Genomic DNA, 9,541 nt, shown 5'->3' on the forward strand with positions numbered 1-9,541 from the left:
TGACTTATGCTCAGTGTCCAAGATTAAATTGATTCATGAAGAATCCAGGAAAATGGGCCCTTTCTTCCTTTTACCCAGATTATTTGACAACTCCTGATGATACTTGTATTTTCCTTGAGAATAATCATTCACTTTCATTATTTCCTTCAACAGTATTCAACCACAATTGCAGGAAAGGAATCTCTTTCCATGCACCTATGGGGATACATTTCTCCCCTCCTTGATGCAACACACATGGATGATCTATATTCAATTATTTCCCCTTCTTCTGTCTTCAACCCTCCTCTTCGATGTACAGTTCCAATGCCTTTCTTGTGTTGCTTAAAGCTTTCCTAAGCAAAGAGTGTGAAAACTCAAGACTATCAAAGTACGCAGAATAGTACACAGACGAGTGAATGCTTAAGCCCAAATGCAGATAGGATTAACTACATAATATGGCACCATTATGAACAATGAATCCAAGTAGAAGCAATTTGATAGTAAGGTATGCAAATCAATGCTAGAAGGATATCAAAAATAAGAAACAAGGCTGCTTAAAAGCAGAACAATGAAGAAAAGCCACAAATGATCCCACTGGGGACTTGTAATGTTTATACTTGTCAAAGCAGATAACTTTCAACTATGGCCATTTCAAATCTCAAAGAACTGGTATAAAGCAACCGAAAGATTTTTTTTTTTTTATTCTGCTGCATATAGTAAATGGTGGGGGCATCAAATATTTGGTGCAATAGAATAATAAAAATTGTTCTCAAAACCCTAATGCTATTTATATACCATTTACTAGGCCAGTGATTCTCAGCCAAGGTGCCCCCAGATCCTGTCAAGGATGCCGTGGGGCGCCACACAATGTAGCACTGTTAAGTTTTACAAACATGATTCACAAGATAAAACCACATATTTCAAATAGAAATCCATATCTGTGGTCTTTCTGAATTCTTTGCAACAGAAAAACTGCCCTATTTTTCTGTAGTCAAAAAAAAAAAAGCGAAAACTAAATGTGGACGTTTTCCAAGGGGTGCCTCGAGTCTGTCCAGGGCTTCAAGTCCATTCAGGGGTGCCTTCAGTCTAAAAAAGGTTGACAACCACTGTACTACACTTACTTCCTGAGTTGGCAAAATCATTTTTAAAAAATGTGTGCATATATTTTAATGAATAATTCTGGGTGGTGTGCATGAACTGGGAGGGCCAAGTATTAAGTAAGTAAATTTAGCACTATAGGCCTTTGCTTTAGCTGTCTCCACTATTTTCATCCATTCCCATCTCTCATGGGCCTTCATCCCCATTCATCTACATTTAGGTCTGACACTACATCAACTAGCCATCTTTGTCCTGTTCATCCAGGTAGACTCTCCCCCTCCGGTACACCAAAAAGCACTTTCTTTCATGTCCAGATCACTTCCATTGTTTCAACATGGCCCAGCACTCCCCCTTCCTCCTGAGTCAGAGCTGGATCTTTGTACTATTGCTATAACTCATTATTGGGTCTTCTGCACCGTTCTTCAGTTAGGGGACCACACCGTGATCCCATAACAAGATAACTAAGCTTCAAGTCTGTAAAACCACAGCCAGGTCATATATAATGTACAGCAGTCAAATCTGAGTTCTCTCAAAAGCAAACAAGATGCTACTAGATACTACTACCTGTTGGAAAGAACTTTGCCACTGGTTCTCAACCTCATTAGACTTGAGGCACCCCATAGAAAATGCCAGCTCTTACTTTTCCTTTGTTTTTTTGACTACATGAAAAAAATAGAGCAATTCTTCAGTTTTAAAGAACCCAAAAAACCCAAAACAGGTCAGCATATTACTGACACTGTTTTCCTATCTAAAATATGAGCTTATCTTGTGACTGATTCCTGAACACCTAACAGTGCTAATAATGTGGTACCCCATTTGAGACTCACTGAGCTATGCAGTAGGTTCCACAAATTTCATTATTTTTGCAAACAACTATTAACCTGAAAGTTGTTAAAAAGCACTATTCATCATTTTCGCATTTAACACAATTTCAGCCCAATCCTGAAGATAAAATAATGCCACATAATCAACCCTATATTACATACAAGAAAAGACTGAACAATTCATAGCCAAGCCATTCATTGAGACTTCTTCCTTCAGCTATTTTGAAACTATTCCAAAACATCTGCATTCAAGAAAAATGACCCAGAAGAGGACTAAATTTGTCACCCTTATTAATCAGCAATCTGAAACCAATGCTTCTGTTGAGATCTTTAGTTATCTGTATAATCTTATCCAGTTCCCTCCCTCTGGAGATTTTAGAGACAGGCATAAACATGTTGTCAACCAGTTAGACATGTCTATAAAGGAGGTTGCAGCTCTACTTAAAATGTAAGAGCACATTAAGAGCATCATATGCACAATTCAGTCTCCAGTTTGGTAATCAATCAGAGTACTGCATTACACAGCTGAAATGACAAACAAGGGACTTAAACTTTGAAAACTTTGTAGTGCTTTCCTTCTTAACAAGCCCCAACAAGAGCAGCAATATTTCATCTGGGAGCACGCTGTAATAAGTCGAACTAAGTCATAAATTTATCCTCCTAACTTACGCTGATACTCTGAACAGGACAATTTAACCCCCAGTCTAAGCAGGACAACCTACTGAATAGACCAAGGTCCCTCCCATTTCCTATATCAAACGAATGCCTTAAGGATACCTCTAAAATGCAGGAGCTTTCAACATGCCGAAGATCATGTGTCCAATCTGTTCCAATCCCCAAATTGTCATGTCTCCTACAAACTGAAATAAGATCTCCAAAATACTGTAAGCTTAACTGTTGTCTAGGGAGGAGAGGCTTGAAAGGGAAGTGAAATATGGAAGAGTGAACAGCCTAGGGAAAAAGGGAGTTGGTTAGTAATTATACAGACATAAGAGGGGAAAAAAAGGCAACAGCAGGGTTTAACCTCTCTCCGTACAAATCAGCACCTGACGATCACTACACATTTAAACTACCTTGCAAGCTACTCATTGAATAGTAAAAGTGATTTCAAATACCAATAAAATGTATCATTTCCAAACACATTTATTTGGGGTTTGAAGGAGGCATCTTAACAAAAAGCAAAGTTGTTTTAGATTCACATTAGTATAAAACTTGAGAGAATTAATTTAAACAGCAGACCAAGAATTTTTAAAAACAAGAGCCAAAGGCTAGACTCTTCAGATCTGTATTTAAGGTGCCCAAATAATCTGACAATTTTTTAAGAATGCCAGATACTGAGCAACTTGCATCAACTTCTTGGAGTCTTGCTCCTACCCGACCAAACCTCTACCATGATTCAGGATGTAACATTCTGAAGATGCAAATAGCACCTGCCGACTTCCTTAAACTGACACATCCTCAAAAAGTTGTCATTAACTTGTTAACTTCTTTTTTAAATAACCAATGCTCAAAATTTGATTTTGTTTTCCAAATATGTAATGTTTCAAGTGTTAAAACTTTTCAATATTGAGAAGCAAGGAGAGACAGGCAGACAATATCAGGCTGTTTTCAAAACCCTACTGTAGTGAATCGGTTTATCTATAACTTTCCAAAAAAATACAGGCACATGGTCAAGTGACAAATTTCGCCAATGATCACCAATGATCACATTTACTTTTGCCTGCACAGAAATCCTTCTCCCTATAATGAATGCCTAGACCAAAATTCTGTAAGCTTTGAGGTAAATTAGAAAGTTGCAGCATCTGGTCCCGGTGTGCTCCAGTAACAAAAGTTTAGTTCAGAGCCCCATAAGGCCATGCATCTATACTCCAGGTTACTGAACTGCTTTTTTTCCCCCAAAAAAAAAAAGTGTGTAGGAAAAATTATTTCTTTGAGTTGTGCCAAACAATTCGTATAGTATTTTCATTCCTAGATCCCAAAAGGTGTTCTATAAAAGCAGACTCACGCCGTCACCCCATCCCTAAAGTTGAAAAACGAGAATCCATGATTTGCCAAAACATAACACCAGGAATTAGTTGTGAAGGCAGGAAAGGAACTGGTCTCCAGACTCCATGCCATTCGCTATCCACCACAGGACAACAAAGCTTAAAATTTTTCCAAAGACTGTTACAACAGCTTCTCTCCAAATCCATAAATAGTAGGGGTGTGTGGAAAGGGCTGTATTGATTCAGATTCAGCCCAAATCAGGGGCAGCAATTTGATTCATTGATTCAGATCACTGTACTGATTCGATTCAGCTGAACCCAAAATCGGAAGATTTAATGCTGATTTGGAGAATCAGCGATTTGGCCATAGACACAGCTTTAAATGTTTTTTCTACATACCTCAGGGTACCAGGTGCGGCTCGTGAACACTAAGATGCTGGGATGGATGGAGTGTCCCACAGGAGCACAGGGGATGAACCCAGAAGTGGACCAAAAGTACTTCCACGCTACCCTGGCTCAGCAATTGGCTGCAGGGGGACCCCAGGTGCCCCCTGACCCAGGGAGGCACCAGTTGTCGAGCCCGGAGGGGGAGGCGCCAGCGTGCTCCCCAGCAGACCTGGAAGTGGACCGGAAGTCCTTCCAGGACACTTCCAGGTCTGCTGCTGAGCACACTGGGGACCCCCCTGCGCTCCTGTGGGACACTCTATCCACCCCACCATCTCAGCATTCATGAGCCACCTGGTACCTTGAGGTATATAGAAAAAACATTTTTAAGCTGTGTCTATGTCTGAATCATCGAATCTTTCCAAATCTCTCCAAAACGAATTAGAATCCTCCAAATTGATTCAGAAAGATTAAAGGGACTCGTGATTTGATTCAGATTTGGAGATTGAGCCACCAAATCGGGCCGAATCTCCACTGAATCAGCAACTGAAGCTTTGCACAGCCCTAATATATGGACTGGTTTTTTTAATTCAAAATGTGCTTGTTTTAAAAAAAAAATAATTTGTCATCAGAACACTTTAAAATTCCGTCAGCTTTCACACCTCCACCCCCTTGGGACATCTACTATCATACCAATGGGGAATTAAAAACAGCATTTAACTTGTAAGAAAATGTGACTGTAAAAACCCTAACATTAAGTCTAGCACTCCAGAGCCAAAGTATTAACAAACCAGGCCTTAAAAGTAGTTTTAAAGTGAGGGCTGTTCAACTGGTAGCCCATGGGCTGCACGCATTGCTCCAGCTGCAATAGTAGCTATGATCTCCCAGTTTCCGCTCCCACCTCTGGTTTCCTCTCCCTGTCCCTGCACCAGGAAGTAGTGTGGTGCAGTACAGTACAGCCTGCAGTGCCAAGGGAGACTGCTGGGCAGGACACCCATGCAACATGGTGCAGCACGGGAGCCTGCAGCTGGGGAGCTGAGGATGAGGCCAGGATGGCCCCACACATGGTGCTGCAGGGAGGGGAACCCAGCAGCATGCAGCCCAGGGGCAGCAGCTCACATTGGTGCAGCCCATATGGTATGAAGCCCTGGACCTTCGAAGTTGGCCAATCCTATTTCGAGAGGTCTAATAAACTATATCTTTAATAACATGGACATGAAGGTATCCCAACTCCTACATTTCTCAAAACAGCTTTTTTTCTACATATCCAGTCTTCTAAGGTCCAATCTGCACAGGGAGTGCACGATTACACTGGTGTCCCCAACCAAAGTCCCAGCAACTTCAACAGCAACACTCAGAAACACTTAACTCACACTCTGCTACCTGTTGCAAGCTCTTTGCGACAGGCTGTGCCCAGCATGTCACTGTAGCTGTTAAAGAAAATTCCAGATAATATGCTATTTGAAAAAAACCAAAAGTCATTTGTAAAATTCTGAAACCAAAAAGTATATGACCCTATTTAAAATAAAAATGGAATTTGACAGTAAAGAACACAGCCTCAGGGATCCCAAAAAGTCAGACACGCAAGCTTCCTGGCTTCCCAACTAAGTGACCGAGTTCACAAGAAACAGACAGAAAGACAACAAAGGGCTTCACCTCAAGTCTGCGTCAAGATCCTCTAGTCCACAAAGGATTCCGCCAACTTCAAAGAGTCCCCATTGGGCATAAGGGGCCTTGCCAGTAGATCCCACTGCAGGAATTCAAGTAGCAGCTCTTTTGAAAATCTTTGCTTCAGGTGTTTCTTCCTTCTGGAATGAGTAATACAACAGTCTGGACAGCCGTTTTCCCAATCATCAGAATCTTGGGGAAGTAATTTTTCTAAGAATAACCTAAAACAGAAAGTATAAGGAGCAATGGTAACAAGTTTTGCCAAATTTTACTACAAATAAAACCTGAAGGTATTTGTTTCCCTACATCTTCAGAGGGGTTTCTTTTGTACTGTAATGTTGCCTTCATATACAAGGCATGGTAATACCTGGTCTAACAGCTGGAACTTAGTGTAAAATTAACATAAATCTTAATGACAGCAAACAGTTTAATAGCGCATTTCAAAAACATTTTGCTGCTGGAGCATATTTTAACTGGCACTTAGATTTTTTAAGTTAATTTAAAGAAAAAACTTCAGCTTTCCCTCACCTTTTGATTATGTTTAAAGGGAATTCGAGGCAGGCCCAAGAACTCCATGCACTCAGACCCTCCCGTTCCTCCACACGCACATGCTGCCTCCTGCATTTTCAGCTTCAACTCTACCACTGTCAAGATACCTCGGTATATAGGGGATTACTAGATTCAATGAAGCTCCACCCTGCATCACAAAAGGCCTCGTGTACCCATATGATGCAAGCAGCACAGTGGATCAACAAAAGAGTGAATTTGGCCACATGCAAAAACAATGCCAAAAACACAAAGAAAACCTAAGAAAAGAGTTCCCCAATTTTTCAACCCGTATATCGAATTGCTTAGCCTAGTAATGTTCAGGAATAAATTTAAGGATGATGCTCGTCTCCTTCCACCAGGAGTTTTAAATAGCATTCTGGGTCACTTCTTCTCACCACCAAAAATGCTTCAGGCACAAGAAAGTTCTGTTTGGTTTTCTAAAGCAGTGGCCACATTTACTCTTCCACAGCTCGACCTAATTTGATCATTCCAATCCAGGCAGCCACATGGGAACTTTCTTCTACAGGTCATCATGCAACAGAATTACACAACGAGCAGTACTTGCATTACAGAAGCAGCCACTGGTTGTACCGTGTGAGCATAGAGGCAAACTAAAACAAAAGCTCAATAACAGCAGCACAATACAGAGGACAGGGAAAGATGCTGCCTGGAAGGTGAGAGAAGGAAGGAATCGTGGCCTTCTAGCTGCTAATCCCAAAATGAGGGACTTGCATTAATAGATCACAAGAGGCAGTTTATACACACAAGAAATGTCCTTTCCTGGTCAGATCATAAGTTCAGGGGACAGCAGATGCTGGCCAGGGTGCTCTGCTTGGTGTCCCCTCCCCTTGTCAACAAAATGGAAAATATCAACATGCTCCTTTATAAATCCATGGTGTGACCCCACCTTGAATACTGTGCCTAGTTCTGGTCCTCACACCCCAAAAAGAATAGAGAAGAACTAAAGAAGGCACAGAGAAGGGCAACAAGGATGATTAGGGGCATGGAAGAACTAAAGAAGACAGACTAAAGAGGCTAGGCCTATTCAATTTTAAAAAGAAGAGATCCTTGATTCATAAGGGCTTATAAAACACAAAATGGCAAAGAAAGTAAACAGGGATTTACTATTCTACTACCTCTCCACTACAAGAACTAGGGGTCACAAAATGAAACTAGGAGGTAGTAAGTTTAAAACGAGCAAAAGGCAGTTCTTCCCCCTCCCCTCCAGTGTGTAATAGAAAGTGCGGAACTCCTTGCCACCAGATGTTGTGCAAGTTGAGTGTTTAACCAGATCCAGAAAGTGACAGGACACATTTTTGGAAGAAAAGGGGCATCAGAAGCTACGGACCACAGAAGCGAGGGATACAGCCTCTGAATTAGAGCTTCCTGCGCCTGAAATTCTGGAGGCTGCAAGTGGGGAGAGGAAGAGTGGAAAAAAGCCCTGGCCATTCCTAGTTCACACTCCTTTTCAGCATCTACCTGTGACATTGCACTAGGCCTGGCAGCGCTGTAGTCTGACCCACAAAGTGGCACTTCTTATGTTCTTAACCCATGACCCCAATCCCTCCCCCATTTATTTTATTTGTCCCCTGTATTTCATTGCTGTGTCTTCAGCCACCTCGCTAATAAAGTGGGGGACATTATTTTTCCACGTGGCTATCAACCCGCTATTCTCCCTACAGCAAACAGGCCTGGCGTACACCGGGGCCGAGCACAGCGGCTGGACGCAGGGGCCCCGCCACACAATCAAAGGAAACCTGGAGAGAAACCAGCGATAGAGCCACTCCACATTTTCCAGCACTAACTCTGTTGCGATAGCTAGCGAGTCCTTTTTAACGGGGTGACTATGACTTTGCAGGGGCGACCGGCTTCAATGTGCCGCCCTCTGCAGCGGGACCATGCCCCTACCAAGGAGGGGCACCGCAGACCTGGGAAGGGACCCTGAGGGCAGGACACCAGCGAGGTCCCAGGCTCACCTCAGCAGCAGCCTAACCCACTCCCCACCCCACCCCCATACAGGGTGAGAATTAAGAGGGTGCCCAGGGGCAGGCTGATCCATGAGAGGTGAGAGCCCCTTGTGGGTTTAAAAATCGTAAGGGGTGGGGTCCCCCTATGGGGCTGCTCCTTCACTTAGGTGGACTCAGTCAATGAACCGGTTTCACTTTTTTCCTCACAGTCCCCTCCAAAAGCCGAAGTGTAATTTGATCCCCGGGTGTAGAGCAAGGCTAAGTCCCGTCCCCCCCGGGCTTCCCTCGCGCCGCCAAAACTTTCCTCGGGCGAGAGCAGGGAGGGGAGCGCCGGGGCCGCCCCCCGCCGGCCCGCCCGCCCGCGAACAAAGGCGCCAAGCGCCATGGGGGGAACCCCCCCGCAGCGGGCGCGAGGCCGCACAAAGGCGGCGGTTGGCGGAGCGGGGCGGGGCGGCGGCTCCAGCGCAACTTTCCCCCGGCCGGCGCGGGGGGGCCTTTGTGGACACACGTGCTGGCGGCGGGGCACTGCGAGGGGAGCGGAGGGGACGCCGGCCCGCGCCCCCCCCCAGACACCGCCGCGCCGCCCCCCGCCCCGGCTCCCCCGGCGGGCCTTGGCGCCAAGCGGGGAGGCCGAGCCCCGCGCCGCTCTCACCTTGTGGCTGCGGACGGGCGTGGGGTGCTCAGGGCCGCCACCTCCGCGCATGGCCCGGGCGGCTCGGCTCGGCTGCGGGCTGGGGCCGGGCTCAGGGCGCAGGCGGTGGCTGCATGCCGACTCCGTGTAGCCCGGGGCCGTTGGCTCCTCTGCTCGCGGGCGGCCGCACAAGAGCCCTATTGTATTATTGACACCGCTGGCGCCCAGGCTCCGCCTCTTCCCCTTCCCTCCCTGCCCGCGCCGGCAGCTTCCTGCCCGCCGCGTCGCGGCGCACCGCGCCCCCGGCTCCTCCGCTCCCTGCCTGGCGGCGGGGGACAATCAACCCCCGTGCCCAGCGCGGGGGGACGGGCCCGGACCCCCCTTTGCTGCAGAAGGAAGGATGGCCCTGCCCGCCCACCCGCCTCAATCTGCGGCGCCCGCGGGCCTGGCTGCCCC

General features: G+C 45.6%; 1 protein-coding gene across 2 annotated transcripts in view; it reads right to left on the reverse strand.

The window, feature by feature from the left end:
• JADE3 (jade family PHD finger 3) overlaps positions 1 to 9,330 on the reverse strand; it is a 92,505-nt gene extending 83,175 nt beyond the window's left edge. The window contains exons 1-2 of one of the 2 annotated variants that reach the window (XM_090064670.1): positions 9,107 to 9,330; positions 5,927 to 6,078 (exon numbers count right to left, since the gene is read on the reverse strand). The gene's annotated coding sequence lies outside the window, so the exon portion shown is untranslated. Of the gene's footprint in view, positions 1 to 5,926; positions 6,160 to 9,106 lie in introns of both variants that reach the window. The other variant, XM_090064662.1, reaches the window with a different exon arrangement.
• Between the last annotated feature and the right edge of the window lie 211 nt (positions 9,331 to 9,541).

The sequence above is a fragment of the Crocodylus siamensis genome, chromosome 1 (assembly GCF_052110815.1).
Source record: "Crocodylus siamensis isolate JL-2025a chromosome 1, ASM5211081v1, whole genome shotgun sequence".
Taxonomy (NCBI): domain Eukaryota; kingdom Metazoa; phylum Chordata; order Crocodylia; family Crocodylidae; genus Crocodylus; species Crocodylus siamensis.